The sequence below is a fragment of the Somniosus microcephalus genome, chromosome 8, assembly GCF_052327205.1.
Source record: "Somniosus microcephalus isolate GS21.2 chromosome 8, FLI_Smic_1.0, whole genome shotgun sequence".
Taxonomy (NCBI): Eukaryota; Metazoa; Chordata; class Chondrichthyes; order Squaliformes; family Somniosidae; genus Somniosus; species Somniosus microcephalus.
In genome coordinates this window covers 125,023,386-125,047,495 of record NC_140994.1, presented here as the reverse complement: position 1 = coordinate 125,047,495, position 24,110 = coordinate 125,023,386, and positions in this window count along the sequence as shown.

The window sequence follows — 24,110 nt, the reverse complement described above, 5'->3', positions numbered from 1 at the left end:
CTTTACACACTGCATTACTTTACACACCGCAAGATTATACACACCGCAAGATTATACACACCGCACGACTTTACACTCCGCACGACTTTACACACCGCACGATTACACACATCGCACGATTATACACACCACACGATTATACACACTGCATGATTATACACACCGCACAACTTTACACACCGCACGACTATACACACCGTACGATTTTAGACACCACACGATAATACACACCGCACGATTTTACACAACGCACAATTATACACACCGCATGATTTTACACACCGCATGACTTTACACACCGCACGACTATACACACTGCATGACTTTACACACCACACGATTTACACACCACACGACTATACACATGGCACGAGTTTACACACCGCACGACTATACAAACCGCAGGGCTTTACAGACCGCACGATTATACACACCGCACGAATGTTCACACTGCAGGACATTACAGACCACACAATTATACACACCGCATGACTAGACACAACATAGGACTTTACAGACCGCATGATTATACACACCGCACGATTATACACACCGCACGACTATACACACCGCAGGACTTTACAGACCGCATGATTATACACACTGCCCGATTATACACACCGCACAACTATACACACCGCACGATTTTACACTCCGCACGATTACTCACAATGCACAACTGTACACACCGCACGATTATACACACCGCACGATTATTCACACCACACGACTATACACACCACACGACTTTACACACCACACAGCTATACACACTGCATGATTATACACACTGCACGACTTTACACATCGCACGACCATACACACCGCACGATTATACACACCGCACGATTATACACACCGCACGATTATACACACCGCACGATTATACACACCACACGACTATACACGCGCGAATTTACACACCGCACGACTTTACACACCGCATGAATTTACGCACTGCATGACTTTACACACCACACGACATTACACACCACACGATTATACACACCGCACAACTGCACATACCGTATGATTATACACAACGCTCTATTATACATACTGCACGGCTGTACACATTGCATGACTATACACACCACATGATTTTACACACTGCACGATTATACACACCGCACGACTATACATGCCGCACAAATTTACACACCGCACGTTTTTAGACACCGCATGATTATACACACTGCACAATTATACACACCGCACGATTATACACACCACACAACTATACACACTGCATGACTTTACACACCGCTTGAATTTACACACTGCACGACTTTACACACCACACGTTTATACACACCGCATGACTTTACCCTCCGCATGACTTTACACACCGCACAATTATACACTATGCACGATTATACGCACCGCACGACTTTACACACCGCACGACTTTACATACTGCACTATTATACACACTGCAAGATTTTACATACCGCACGATTATAAACACCGCACGGTTATACACACCGCACGACTTTACACACCGCACATTATACACACCGCACGATTATGCACACTGCACAATTTTACACACCGCACGACTTTACACCCCGCATGACTTTGCACAATGCACGATTATACACACGCACAATTTTACACACCGCACGATTATACACACCGCACCATTATACACGCCGCATGACTATGCACTCTGCACGACTTTACAAACCGCACGATTATACACACCACACAATTATACACACCACACGATAATACACACCGCATGATTTTACACACCGCACAATTATGCACACTGCACAATTTTACACATTGCATGACTTTACACACCGCACGACTATACACACTGCACAACTTTACACACCACACGACTTACACACCGCATGACTATACACATGGCACGAGTTTACGCACCACATGACTATACAAATCGCAGGACTTTACAGACCGCACGTTTATACACACCGCACGACTGTACACACCGCACGACTATACACACTACACGACATTAGACACCGCACAACTATACACACCGCATGACATTACACACCACAAGACTATACACACAGCACGATTATAAACACTGCAGGACTTTACAGACCGCACGACTATACACACCGCACAACTTTACACACTGCACGATTACACACATTGCACGAGTATACACACCGCACAATTATACACACCACACGATTATACACACCGCATGATTATACACACCGCACGAATTTACACACCGCACGACTAAATACACCGCACGACTATACACACCGCACGACTTTAGGCACCACACGATAATACACACTGCATGATTTTACACACCGCACAATTTTACACACCGCACGATTTTACACACCGCACGACTATACACACTGCACGACTATACACACCGCCCGACTTTACACACCGCACGACTATACACACTGCACGACTATACACACCGCATGACTTTACACACCGCACGACTTTACACACCGCACGACTATACACACCGCATGACAATACACACCGCACGACTATACACGCCGCAAGACTTTACACACTGCATTACTTTACACACCGCACGACTTTACACACCGCACGACTTTACACACCGCACGACTTTACACACCGCACGACTGTACACACCGCATAACTATACACACCGCATGACTTTACACACTGCATTACTTTACACACCGCACGACTTTACACACCGCACAACTTTACACACCGCACGACTGTACACACCGCACAACTATACACACCGCATGACTATACACACCGCAAGACTTTACACACTGCATTACTTTACACACTGCAGGATTATACACACCGCAAGATTATACACACCGCACGACTTTACACTCCGCACGACTTTACACACCGCACGATTACACACATCGCATGATTATACACACCACACGATTATACACACTGCATGATTATACACACCGCACGACTTTACACACCGCACGACTATACACACCGTACGACTTTAGACACCACACGATAATACACACCGCACGATTTTACACAACGCACAATTATACACACCGCATGATTTTACACACCGCATGACTTTACACACCGCACGAATATACACACTGCATGACTTTACACACCACACGATTTACACACCACACGACTATACACATGGCACGAGTTTACACACCGCACGACTATACACACCACACGACTATACACACCACACGACTTTACGCACTGCATGACTTTACACACCACACGACTATACACACTGCATGACTTTACACACTGCACGACTATACACACCACACGACTATACACACTGCACGTCTATACACACCGCACGACTTTACACACTGCATGACTTTACACACTGCACGACTATACACACCACACGACTATACACACTGCACGACTATACACACCACACGACTATACACACCACACGACTTTACACACCACACGACTTTACGCACTGCACGACTATACACACTGCATGACTTTACACACCACACGACTTTACACACTGCATGACTTTACACACTGCACGACTATACACACCACACGACTATACACACCACACGACTATACACACTGCATGACTTTACACACCACACGACTATACACACCACACGACTGTACACACCACACGACTATACACACTGCATGACTTTACACACTGCACGACTATACACACCACACGACTATACACACCACACGACTATACACACTGCATGACTTTACACACTGCACGACTATACACACTGCATGACTTTACACACTGCACGACTATACACACCACACGACTATACAAACCACACGACTATACACACTGCATGACTTTACACACTGCACGACTATACACACCACACGACTATACACACTGCACGACTTTACACACCACACGACTATACACACCACACAACTTTACACACTGCACGACTATACACACTGCATGACTTTACACACCACACGACTATACACACTGCATGACTTTACACACTGCACGACTATACACACTGCATGACTTTACACACTGCACGACTTTACACACCACACGACTTTACACACTGCACGACTATACACACCACACGACTTTACACACTGCACGACTATACACACCACACGACTATACACACTGCACGACTTTACACACCACACGACTATACACACCACACAACTTTACACACTGCACGACTATACACACTGCATGACTTTACACACCACACGACTATACACACCACACGACTATACACACTGCATGACTATACACACCACACGACTTTACACACCACACGACTATACACACCACACGACTATACACACCACACGACTTTACACACTGCAAGACTATACACACCACACGACTATACACACCACACGACTTTACACACTGCACGACTATACACACCACACGACTATACACACCACACGACTTTACACACTGCACGACTATACACACCACACGACTTTACACACTGCACGACTATACACACCACACGACTATACACACCACACGACTTTACACACCACATGACTTTACACACTGCACGACTATACACACCACATGACTATACACACCACACGACTATACACACCACACGACTATACACACCACACGACTATACACACCACACGACTTTACACACTGCATGACTTTACACACTGCACGACTATACACACCACATGACTTTACACACTGCACGACTATACACACCACACGACTATACACACCACACGACTTTACGCACTGCATGACTTTACACACCACACGACTATACACACCACACGACTTTACACACCACACGACTTTACGCACTGCACGACTATACACACCACACGACTAGACACACCACACGACTATACACACCACACGACTTTACACACTGCATGACTTTACACACTGCACGACTATACACACCACACGATTTTACACACTGCACGACTATACACACCACACGACTATACACACCACACGACTTTACGCACTGCATGACTTTACACACCACACGACTATACACACCACACGACTTTACGCACTGCACGACTATACACACCACACGACTATACACACCACACGACTATACACACCACACGACTATACACACCACACAACTTTACGCACTGCATGACTTTACACACCACACGACTATACACACCACACGACTTTACACACCACACGACTATACACACCACACGACTTTACGCACTGCACGACTATACACACCACACGACTTTACACACTGCACGACTTTACACACCACACGACTATACACACCACACGACTATACACACCACACGACTTTACACACTGCACGACTATACACACTGCACGACTATACACACCACACGACTATACACACCACACGACTATACACACCACACGACTTTACACACTGCACGACTATACACACCACACGACTATACACACCACACGACTTTACACACTGCACGACTATACACACCACACGACTATACACACCACACGACTATACACACCACACGACTATACACACTGCACGACTATACACACCACACGACTATACACACCACACGACTATACACACCGCACGACTATACACACTGCACGACTATACACACCACACGACTTTACACACTGCACGACTATACACACCACACGACTATACACACCACACGACTTTACACACTGCACGACTATACACACCACACGACTATACACACCACACGACTATACACACTGCATGACTTTACACACTGCACGACTATACACACCACATGACTATACACACCACACGACTTTACACACTGCACGACTATACACACCACACGACTATACACACCACACGACTATACACACCACACGACTATACACACCACACGACTATACACACCACACGACTTTACACACTGCACGACTATACACACCACACGACTTTACACACTGCACGACTATACACACCACACGACTATACACACCACACGACTTTACACACCACATGACTTTACACACTGCACGACTATACACACCACATGACTATACACACCACACGACTATACACACCACACGACTATACACACCACACGACTATACACACCACACGACTTTACACACTGCATGACTTTACACACTGCACGACTATACACACCACATGACTTTACACACTGCACGACTATACACACCACACGACTATACACACCACACGACTTTACGCACTGCATGACTTTACACACCACACGACTATACACACCACACGACTTTACACACCACACGACTTTACGCACTGCACGACTATACACACCACACGACTAGACACACCACACGACTATACACACCACACGACTTTACACACTGCATGACTTTACACACTGCACGACTATACACACCACACGACTTTACACACTGCACGACTATACACACCACACGACTATACACACCACACGACTTTACGCACTGCATGACTTTACACACCACACGACTATACACACCACACGACTTTACGCACTGCACGACTATACACACCACACGACTATACACACCACACGACTATACACACCACACGACTATACACACCACACAACTTTACGCACTGCATGACTTTACACACCACACGACTATACACACCACACGACTTTACACACCACACGACTATACACACCACACGACTTTACGCACTGCACGACTATACACACCACACGACTTTACACACTGCACGACTTTACACACCACACGACTATACACACCACACGACTATACACACCACACGACTTTACACACTGCACGACTATACACACTGCACGACTATACACACCACACGACTATACACACCACACGACTATACACACCACACGACTTTACACACTGCACGACTATACACACCACACGACTATACACACCACACGACTTTACACACTGCACGACTATACACACCACACGACTATACACACCACACGACTATACACACCACACGACTATACACACTGCACGACTATACACACCACACGACTATACACACCACACGACTATACACACCACACGACTATACACACTGCACGACTATACACACCACACGACTTTACACACTGCACGACTATACACACCACACAACTATACACACCACACGACTTTACACACTGCACGACTATACACACCACACGACTATACACACCACACGACTATACACACTGCATGACTTTACACACTGCACGACTATACACACCACACGACTATACACACCACACGACTTTACACACTGCACGACTATACACACCACACGACTATACACACCACACGACTATACACACCACACGACTATACACACCACACGACTTAACACACTGCACGACTTTACACACTGCACGACTATACACACCACACGACTATACACACCACACGACTTTACACACTGCACGACTATACACACCACACGACTATACACACCACACGACTATACACACCACACGACTTTACACACTGCATGACTATACACACCACACGACTTTACACACTGCACGACTATACACACCACACGACTATACACACCACACGACTTTACACACTGCACGACTATACACACCACACGACTATACACACCACACGACTATACACACTGCATGACTTTACACACCGCACGACTATACACACCACACGACTATACACACCACACGACTATACACACCACACGACTATACACACCACACGACTTTACGCACTGCATGACTTTACACACCACACGACTATACACACTGCATGACTTTACACACTGCACGACTATACACACCACACGACTATACACACTGCACGTCTATACACACCGCACGACTTTACACACTGCATGACTTTACACACTGCACGACTATACACACCACACGACTATACACACTGCACGACTATACACTCCACACGACTATACACACCACACGACTTTACAAACCACACGACTTTACGCACTGCACGACTATACACACTGCATGACTTTACACACCACACGACTTTACACACTGCATGACTTTACACACCGCACGACTATACACACCACACGACTATACACACCACACGACTATACACACTGCATGACTTTACACACCACACGACTATACACACCACACGACTATACACACCACACGACTATACACACTGCATGACTTTACACACTGCACGACTATACACACCACACGACTATACACACCACACGACTATACACACTGCATGACTTTACACACTGCACGACTATACACACTGCATGACTTTACACACTGCACGACTATACACACCACACGACTATACAAACCACACGACTATACACACTGCATGACTTTACACACTGCACGACTATACACACCACACGACTATACACACCACATGACTATACACACCACACGACTATACACACCACACGACTATACACACCACACGACTATACACACTGCATGACTTTACACACTGCACGACTTTACACACCACACGACTATACACACCACACGACTATACACACTGCATGACTTTACACACCACACGACTATACACACCACACGACATTACACACCACACGACTTTACGCACTGCATGACTTTACACACCACACGACGATACACACCACACGACTTTACACACCACACGACTATACACACCACACGACTATACACACCACACGACTATACACACCACACGACTATACACACCACACGACTATACACACCACACGACTATACACACCACACGACTATACACACCACACGACTTTACACACCACACGACTATACACACCACACGACTTTACGCACTGCACGACTATACACACCACACGACTATACACACCACACGACTTTACACACCACACGACTATACACACCACACGACTTTACACACCACACGACTTTACGCACTGCATGACTTTACACACCACACGACTATACACACCACACGACTTTACACACCACACGACTATACACACCACACGACTATACACACCACACGACTTTACACACTGCATGACTTTACACACCACACGACTATACACACCACACGACTATACACACCACACGACTATACACACCACACGACTATACACACCACACGACTATACACACCACACGACTATACACACCACACGACTTTACACACCGCATGACTTTACACACCACACGACTATACACACCACACGACTATACACACCACACGACTATACACACCACACGACTTAACACACTGCACGACTTTACACACTGCACGACTATACACACCACACGACTATACACACCACACGACTTTACACACTGCACGACTATACACACCACACGACTATACACACCACACGACTATACACACCACACGACTTTACACACTGCATGACTATACACACCACACGACTTTACACACTGCACGACTATACACACCACACGACTATACACACCACACGACTTTACACACTGCACGACTATACACACCACACGACTATACACACCACACGACTATACACACTGCATGACTTTACACACCGCACGACTATACACACCACACGACTATACACACCACACGACTATACACACCACACGACTATACACACCACACGACTTTACGCACTGCATGACTTTACACACCACACGACTATACACACTGCATGACTTTACACACTGCACGACTATACACACCACACGACTATACACACTGCACGTCTATACACACCGCACGACTTTACACACTGCATGACTTTACACACTGCACGACTATACACACCACACGACTATACACACTGCACGACTATACACTCCACACGACTATACACACCACACGACTTTACACACCACACGACTTTACGCACTGCACGACTATACACACTGCATGACTTTACACACCACACGACTTTACACACTGCATGACTTTACACACTGCACGACTATACACACCACACGACTATACACACCACACGACTATACACACTGCATGACTTTACACACCACACGACTATACACACCACACGACTATACACACCACACGACTATACACACTGCATGACTTTACACACTGCACGACTATACACACCACACGACTATACACACCACACGACTATACACACTGCATGACTTTACACACTGCACGACTATACACACTGCATGACTTTACACACTGCACGACTATACACACCACACGACTATACAAACCACACGACTATACACACTGCATGACTTTACACACTGCACGACTATACACACCACACGACTATACACACCACATGACTATACACACCACACGACTATACACACCACACGACTATACACACCACACGACTATACACACTGCATGACTTTACACACTGCACGACTTTACACACCACACGACTATACACACCACACGACTATACACACTGCATGACTTTACACACCACACGACTATACACACCACACGACATTACACACCACACGACTTTACGCACTGCATGACTTTACACACCACACGACGATACACGCCACACGACTTTACACACCACACGACTATACACACCACACGACTATACACACCACACGACTATACACACCACACGACTATACACACCACACGACTATACACACCACACGACTATACACACCACACGACTATACACACCACACGACTTTACACACCACACGACTATACACACCACACGACTTTACGCACTGCACGACTATACACACCACACGACTATACACACCACACGACTTTACACACCACACGACTATACACACCACACGACTTTACACACCACACGACTTTACGCACTGCATGACTTTACACACCACACGACTATACACACCACACGACTTTACACACCACACGACTATACACACCACACGACTATACACACCACACGACTTTACACACTGCATGACTTTACACACCACACGACTATACACACCACACGACTATACACACCACACGACTATACACACCACACGACTATACACACCACACGACTATACACACCACACGACTTTACACACCGCATGACTTTACACACCACACGACTATACACACCACACGACTTTACACACCACACGACTTTACACACTGCATGACTTTACACACCACACGACTATACACACCACACGACTATACACACCACACGACTTTACACACTGCATGACTTTACACACCACACGACTATACACACCACACGACTATACACACCACACGACTATACACACCACACGACTATACACACCACACGACTATACACACCACACGACTTTACACACCGCATGACTTTACACACCACACGACTATACACACCACACGACTTTACACACCACACGACTTTACACACTGCATGACTTTACACACCACACGACTTTACACACCACACGACTTTACGCACTGCATGACTTTACACACCGCACGACTTTACACACCACACGACTATACACACCACACGACTATACACACCACACGACTATACACACCACATGACTTTACACACTGCATGACTTTACACACTGCACGACTATACACACCACATGACTTTACACACTGCACGACTTTACACACCACACGACTATACACACCACACGACTTTACACACTGCATGACTTTACACACCACACGACTATACACACCACACGACTATACACACCACACGACTTTACACACTGCATGACTTTACACACCACACGACTATACACACCACACAACTTTACACACCACACGACTTTACGCACTGCATGACTTTACACACTGCATGACTTTACACACCACACGACTATACACACCACACGACTTTACACACCACACGACTTTACGCACTGCATGACTTTACACACCACACGACTATACACACCACACGACTATACACACCACACGACTTTACACACCACACGACTATACACACCACACGACTATACACACCACACGACTTTACACACCACACGACTATACACACCACACGACTTTACACACCACACGACTATACACACCACACGACTATACACACCGCACGACTATACACACCACACGACTTTACACACCACACGACTATACACACCACACGACTATACACACCACACGACTATACACACCACACGACTATACACACCACACGACTATACACACCACACGACTATACACACCACACGACTTTACACACCACACGACTTTACGCACCACACGACTATGCACACCACACGACTTTACACACCACACGACTATACACACCACACGACTATACACACCACACGACTTTACACACCACACGACTATACACACCACACGACTATACACACCACACGACTTTACACACCACACGACTATGCACACCACACGACTTTACACACCACACGACTATACACACCACACGACTATACACACCACACGACTTTACACACCACACGACTATACACACCACACGACTATACACACCACACGACTTTACACACCACACGACTATACACACCACACGACTTTACACACCACACGACTATACACACCACACGACTATACACACCACACGACTTTACACACCACATGACTATACACACCACACGACTTTACACACCACACGACTATACACACCAAATGACTTTACACACCACACGACTATACACACCACACGACTTTACACACCACACGACTTTACACACTGCATGATTTTACACACCACACGACTTTACACACTGCATGACTTTACACACCACACGACTATACACACCACACGACTATACACACCACACGACTTTACACACTGCATGACTTTACACACCACACGACTATACACACCACACGACTTTACACACTGCATGACTTTACACACCACACGACTATACACACCACACGACTTTACACACCACACGATTTTAACCCCACACGACTATACACACCACACGACTTTACACACCACACGACTATACACACCACACGACTATACACACTGCATGACTTTACACACCACACGACTTTACACACCGCACGACTATACACACCACACGACTTTACACACCACACGACTTTACACACTGCATGACTTTACACACCACACGACTTTACACACCACACGACTTTACACACCACACGACTTTACACACCACACGACTTTACGCACCACACGACTTTACACACCACACGACTATACACACCACACGACTTTACACACCACACGACTTTACACACCACACGACTTTACGCACCACACGACTTTACACACCACACGACTTTACACACCACACGACTTTACACACTGCATGACTTTACACACTGCATGACTTTACACACCACACGACTATACACACCACACGACTTTACACACCACACGACTTTACACACCACACGACTTTACACACTGCACGACTTTACACACTGCATGACTTTACACACTGCACGACTTTACACACTGCACGACTATACACACCACATGACTTTACACACTGCACGACTTTACACACTGCACGACTATACACACCACACGACTTTACACACTGCACGACTATACACACCACACGACTTTACACACCACACAACTTTACACACTGCACGACTTTACACACTGCATGATTTTACACACTGCACGACTTTACACACTGCACGACTATACACACTGCATGACTTTATACACCACACGACTTTACACACTGCATGACTTTACACATCACATGACTTTACACACTGCACGACTTTACACACCACATGACTTTACACACTGCACGACTTTACACACTGCACGACTATACACACCACATGACTTTACACACTGCACGACTTTACACACTGCACGACTATACACACCACATGACTTTACACACTGCACGACTTTACACACCACATGACTTTACACACCACACGACTTTACACACTGCACGACTTTACACACTGCATGACTTTACACACTGCATGACTTTACACACTGCACGACTATACACACCACACGACTTTACACACTGCATGACTTTACACACCACACGACGATACACACCACACGACTTTACACACTGCATGACTTTAGACACCACACGACTATACACACCACACGACTTTACACACTGCATGACTTTACACACCACACGACTATACACACCACACGACTTTACACACTGCATGACTTTACACACCACACGACTATACACACCGCACGACTTTACACACTGCACGACTTTACACACCACACGACTATACACACCACACGACTATACACACCACACGACTTTACACACTGCATGACTTTACACACCACACGACTATACACACCACACGACTTTACACACTGCACGACTATACACACCACACGACTATACACACCACACGACTTTACACACTGCATGACTTTACACACCACACGACTATACACACCGCACGACTTTACACACTGCACGACTTTACACACCACACGACTATACACACCACACGACTTTACACACCACACGACTATACACACCACACGACTTTACACACTGCATGACTTTACACACCACACGACTATACACACCACACGACTTTACACACCACACGACTATACACACCGCACGACTTTACACACTGCACGACTTTACACACCACACGACTATACACACCACACGACTTTACACACCACACGACTATACACACCACATGACTTTACACACTGCATGACTTTACACACCACACGACTATACACACCACATGACTTTACGCACTGCATGACTATACACACCACACGACTTTACACACCACACGACTTTACACACTGCATGACTATACACACCACACGACTATACACACCACACGACTTTACACACTGCACGACTATACACACCACACGACTATACACACCACACGACTTTACACACTGCACGACTATACACACCACACGACTATACACACCACACGACTTTACACACTGCATGACTTTACACACCACACGACTTTACACACCACACGACTTTACACACTGCATGACTATACACACCACACGACTATACACACCACACGACTTTACACACTGCACGACTATACACACCACACGACTATACACACCACACGACTTTACACACTGCACGACTATACACACCACACGACTATACACACCACACGACTTTACACACCACACGACTATACACACCACACGACTATACACACCACACGACTTTACACACTGCACGACTATACACACCACACGACTATACACACCACACGACTTTACACACTGCACGACTATACACACCACACGACTATACACACCACACGACTTTACACACCACACGACTTTACACACCACACGACTATACACACCACACGACTATACACACCACACGACTTTACACACTGCACGACTATACACACCACACGACTATACACACCACACGACTTTACACACCACACGACTATACACACCACACGACTATACACACCACACGACTATACACACCACACGACTATACACACCACATGACTTTACACACCGCATGACTTTACACACCACACGACTTTACACACCACACGACTATACACACCACACGACTTTACACACCACACGACTATACACACCACACGACTTTACACATCACACGACTATACACACCACACGACTATACACACCACACGACTTTACACACCACACGACTATACACACCACACGACTTTACACACCACACGACATTACACACCACACGACTATACACACCACACGACTTTACACACCACACGACTATACACACCACACGACTATACAAACCACACGAATATACACACCACACGACTATACACACCACACGACTTTACACACTGCATGACTTTACACACCACACGACTATACACACCACACGACTTTACACACTGCACGACTATACACACCACACGACTTTACACACCACACGACTTTACACACCACACGACTATACACACCGCACGACTTTACACACTGCACGACTTTACACACCACACGACTATACACACCACACGACTTTACACACCACACGACTATACACACCACACGACTTTACACACCACACGACTATACACACCACACGACTATACACACCGCACGACTTTACGCACTGCATGACTTTACACACTGCACGACTTTACACACCACACGACTATACACACTGCACGACTATACACACTGCATGACTTTACACACCACACGACTTTACACACCACACGACTATACACACTGCACGACTATACACACCACATGACTTTACACACCACACGACTATACACACCACACGACTATACACACCACACGACTATACACACCACACGACTATACACACCACACGACTATACACACCGCACGACTATACACACCACACGACTATACACACCACACGACTTTACACACCGCACGACTATACACACCACACGACTTTATACACCACACGACTATACACACCGCACGACTATACACACCACACGACTATACACACCACACGACTATACACACCGCATGACTTTACACACCACACGACTATACACACCGCACGACTTTACACACCACACGACTTTACACACCACACGACTATACACACCACACGACTATACACACCACACGACTATACACACCACACGACTATACACACCACACGACTATACACACCACACGACTATACACACCACACGACTATACACACCACACGACTATACACACTGCATGACTTTACACACCACACGACTATACACACCGCACGACTTTACACACCACACGACTATACACACCACACGACTTTACACACCACACGACTATACACACCACACGACTATACACACCACACGACTTTACACACCACACGACTATACACACCACACGACTTTACACACCACACGACTATACACACCACACGACATTACACACCACACGACTATACACACCACACGACTTTACACACCACACGACTATACACACCACACGACTATACACACCACACGACTATACACACCACACGACTATACATACCACACGACTTTACACACTGCGTGACTTTACACACCACACGACTATACACACCACACGACTTTACACACTGCACGACTATACACACCACACGACTTTACACACCACACGACTTTACACACCACACGACTATACACACCGCACGACTTTACACACTGCACGACTTTACACAACACACGACTATACACACCACACGACTTTACACACCACACGACTATACACACCACACGACTTTACACACCACACGACTATACACACCACACGACTATACACACCGCACGACTTTACGCACTGCATGACTTTACACACTGCACGACTTTACACACCACACGACTATACACACAGCACGACTATACACACTGCATGACTTTACACACCACACGACTTTACACACCACACGACTATACACACCGCACGACTATACACACCACATGACTTTACACACCACACGACTATACACACCACACGACTATACACACCACACGACTATACACACCACACGACTATACACACCACACGACTATACACACCGCACGACTATACACACCACACGACTATACACACCACACGACTTTACACACCGCACGACTATACACACCTCACGACTTTATACACCACACGACTATACACACCGCACGACTATACACACCACACGACTATACACACCACACGACTATACACACCGCATGACTTTACACACCACACGACTATACACACCGCACGAATTTACACACCACACGACTTTACACACCACACGACTATACACACCACACGACTATACACACCACACGACTATACACACCACACGACTATACACACCACACGACTATACACACCACACGACTATACACACCGCACGACTATACACACCGCACGACTATACACACCGCACGACTATACACACCACACGACTATACACACTGCATGACTTTACACACCACACGACTATACACACCACACGACTTTACACACGACACGACTATACACACTGCACGACTATACACACCACACGACTATACACACCACACGACTATACACACTGCATGACTTTACACACCACACGACTATACACACTGCACGACTATACACACCACACGACTTTACACACCACACGACTATACACACTGCACGAATATACACACCACACGACTATACACACCACACGACTATACACACTGCATGACTTTACACACCACACGACTATACACACCACACGACTTTACACACCGCACGACTTTACACACCACACGACTTTACACACCACACGACTATACACACCACACGACTATACACACCACACGACTATACACACCACACGACTATACACACCACACGACTATACACACCACACGACTATACACACCACACGACTTTACACACCGCACGACTTTACACACCACACGACTATACACACCACACGACTTTACACACCACACGACTATACACACCACACGACTATACACACCACACGACTATACACACCACACGACTATACACACCACACGACTTTACACACCACACGACTATACACACCACACGACTATACACACCACACGACTATACACACCACACGACTTTACACACCACACGACTATACACACCACACGACTATACACACCACACGACTATACACACCACACGACTATACACACCACACGACTATACACACCACACGACTATACACACCACACGACTATACACACCACACGACTATACACACCACACGACTATACACACCACATGACTATACACACCACACGACTATACACACTGCACGACTATACACACCACACGACTTTACACACTGCACGACTATACACACCACACGACTTTACACACTGCACGACTATACACACCACACGACTATACACACCACACGACTATACACACCACACGACTTTACACACTGCACGACTATACACACCACACGACTATACACACCACACGACTATACACACCACACGACTTTACACACTGCACGACTATACACACCACACGACTATACACACCACACGACTATACACACCGCACGACTATACACACCACACGACTTTACACACCACACGACTTTACACACTGCACGACTATACACACCACACGACTATACACACCGCACGACTTTACACACCGCACGACTTTACACACTGCACGACTTTACACACTGCACGACTTTACACACCACACGACTATACACACCACACGACTTTACACACCGCACGACTTTACACACCGCACGACTTTACACACCACACGACTATACACACCACACGACTTTACACACCACACGACTTTACACACCGCACGACTTTACACACCGCACGACTTTACACACCGCACGACTTTACACACCACACGACTTTACACACCACACAACTTTACACACCACACGACTTTACACACCACACGACTTTACACACTGCACGACTATACACACCACACGACTTTACACACTGCACGACTTTACACACCACACGACTTTACACACCACACGACTTTACACACCACACGACTTTACACACCACACAACTTTACACACCACACGACTTTACACACCACACGACTTTACACACTGCACGACTATACACACCACACGACTTTACACACTGCACGACTTTACACACCACACGACTTTACACACCACACGACTTTACACACCACACGACTTTACACACCACACGACTTTACACACTGCACGACTATACACACCACACGACTTTACACACTGCATGACTTTACACAACGCACGACTATACACACCACACGACTTTACACACTGCACGACTATACACACCACACGACTATACACACCACACGACTTTACACACTGCACGACTATACACACCACACGACTTTACACACCACACGACTTTACACACTGCACGACTATACACACCACACGACTTTACACACCACACGACTTTACACACTGCACGACTTTACACACCACACGACTTTACACACCACACGACTTTACACACCACACGACTTTACACACTGCACGACTATACACACCACACGACTTTACACACCACACGACTATACACACCACACGACTATACACACCACACGACTTTACACACCACACGACTTTACACACTGCACGACTTTACACACCACACGACTTTACACACCACACGACTTTACACACCACACGACTTTACACACTGCACGACTTTACACACCACACGACTTTACACACCACACGACTTTACACACTGCACGACTTTACACACCACACGACTTTACACACCACACGACTTTACACACCACACGACTTTACACACTGCACGACTATACACACCACACGACTTTACACACTGCATGACTTTACACAACGCACGACTATACACACCACACGACTATACACACTGCACGACTATACACACCACACGACTTTACACACCGCACGACTTTACACACCGCACGACTTTACACACCACACGACTTTACACACCACACGACTATACACACCACACGACTTTACACACCACACGACTTTACACACCACACGACTATACACACCACACGACTTTACACACTGCACGACTTTACACACCACACGACTTTACACACCACACGACTTTACACACCACACGACTTTACACACCACACGACTTTACACACTGCACGACTATACACACCACACGACTTTACACACTGCATGACTTTACACAACGCACGACTATACACACCACATGACTTTACACACTGCACGAGTATACACACCACACGACTATACACACCACACGACTTTACACACTGCACGACTATACACACCACACGACTTTACACACCACACGACTTTACACACTGCACGACTATACACACCACACGACTTTACACACCACACGACTTTACACACTGCACGACTTTACACACCACACGACTTTACACACCACACGACTTTACACACCACACGACTTTACACACTGCACGACTATACACACCACACGACTTTACACACCACACGACTATACACACCACACGACTATACACACCACACGACTTTACACACCACACGACTTTACACACTGCACGACTTTACACACCACACGACTTTACACACCACACGACTTTACACACCACACGACTTTACACACTGCACGACTTTACACACCACACGACTTTACACACCACACGACTTTACACACCACACGACTTTACACACTGCACGACTATACACACCACACGACTTTACACACTGCATGACTTTACACAACGCACGACTATACACACCACACGACTATACACACTGCACGACTATACACACCACACGACTATGCACACCACACGACTTTACACACTGCACGACTATACACACCACATGACTTTACACACTGCACGACTATACACACCACACGACTTTACACACCACATGACTTTACACACTGCACGACTATACACACCACACGACTTTACACACTGCATGACTTTACACAACGCACGACTATACACACCACACGACTATACACACTGCACGACTATACACACCACACGACTTTTCACACCACACGACTTTACACACTGCACGACTATACACACCACACGACTTTACACACCACATGACTTTACACACTGCACGACTATACACACCACACGACTTTACACACTGCACGACTTTACACACCACACGACTATACACACCACACGACTTTACACACTGCACGACTATACACACCACACGACTTTACACACTGCACGACTATACACACCACACGACTTTACACACTGCACGACTTTACACACCACACGACTTTACACACTGCACGACTATACACACCACACGACTTTACACACTGCATGACTTTACACACCACACGACTTTACACACTGCACGACTTTACACACCACACGACTTAACACACTGCACGACTATACACACCACACGACTTTACACACTGCACGACTATACACACCACACGACTTTACACACCACACGACTTTACACACTGCACGACTATACACACCACACGACTTTACACACCACATGACTTTACACACTGCACGACTATACACACCACACGACTTTACACACCACACGACTTTACACACTGCACGACTATACACACCACACGACTTTACACACCACATGACTTTACACACTGCATGACTTTACACACTGCACGACTGTACACACCACACGACTATACACACCACACGACTTTACACACTGCACGACTATACACACCACACGACTATACACACCACACGACTTTACACACCACACGACTTTACACACTGCACGACTATACACACCACACGACTATACACACCACACGACTATACACACCACACGACTTTACACACCACACGACTATACACACCACACGACTATACACACCACACGACTATACACACTGCACGACTATACACACCACACGACTTTACACACCACACGACTATACACACCACACGACTTTACACACCACACGACTATACACACTGCACGACTATACACACCACACAACTTTACACACTGCACGACTATACACACCACACGACTTTACACACTGCACGACTATACACACCACACGACTATACACACCACACGACTATACACACCACACGACTTTACACACCACACGACTATACACACCACACGACTATACACACCACACGACTATACACACCACATGACTTTACACACTGCACGACTATACACACCACACGACTATACACACCACACCACTATACACACCACACGACTTTACACACCACACGACTTTACACACTGCACGACTATACACACCACACGACTATACACACCACACGACTTTACACACCACACGACTATACACACCACATGACTTTACACACTGCACGACTATACACACCACACGACTTTACACACTGCACGACTATACACACCACACGACTTTACACACTGCACGACTATACACACCACACGACTATACACACCACACGACTTTACACACCACACGACTATACACACCACACGACTTTACACACCACACGACTTTACACACCACACGACTATGCACACCACACGACTATACACACCACATGACTTTACACACTGCACGACTATACACACCACACGACTTTACACACCACACGACTTTACACACCACACGACTATACACACCACACGACTATACACACCACACGACTATACACACCACACGACTTTACACACTGCACGACTATACACACCACACGACTATACACACCACACGACTTTACACACTGCACGACTATACACACCACACGACTATACACACTGCACGACTATACACACTGCACGACTATACACACTGCACGACTATACACACCACACGACTATACACACTGCACGACTATACACACCACACGACTATACACACCACACGACTTTACACACTGCACGACTATACACACCACACGACTATACACACCACACGACTATACACACTGCACGACTATACACACCACACGACTATACACACCACACGACTTTACACACTGCACGACTATACACACCACACGACTATACACACCACACGACTATACACACCACACGACTATACACACCACATGACTATACACACCACACGACTATACACACCACACGACTATACACACCACACGACTATACACACCACACGACTTTACACACCACACGACTATACACACCACACGACTATACACACCACACGACTTTACACACTGCACGACTATACACACCACACGACTATACACACCACACGACTTTACACACCACACGACTATACACACCACACGACTATACACACCACACGACTTTACACACTGCACGACTATACACACCACACGACTATACACACCACACGACTTTACACACTGCACGACTATACACACCGCATGATTATACACACCACACGACTTTACACACCGCACGACTTTACACACTGCATGACTTTACACACCACACGACTTTACACACTGCATGACTATACACACCACACTATTATACACACTGCATGGCTTTACACACCACACGACTATACACACCACACTATTATACACACTGCATGGCTTTACACACTGCACGACTATACACACTGCATGATTATACACACCACACGACTATACACACCACACGACTTTACACACTGCACGACTATACACACCACATGACTATACACACCACACGACTATACACACCACACGACTATACACACCACACGACTATACACACCACACGACTATACACACCACACGACTATACACACCACACGACTATACACACCACACGACTATACACACCACACGACTTTACACACCACACGACTATACACACCACACGACTATACACACCAC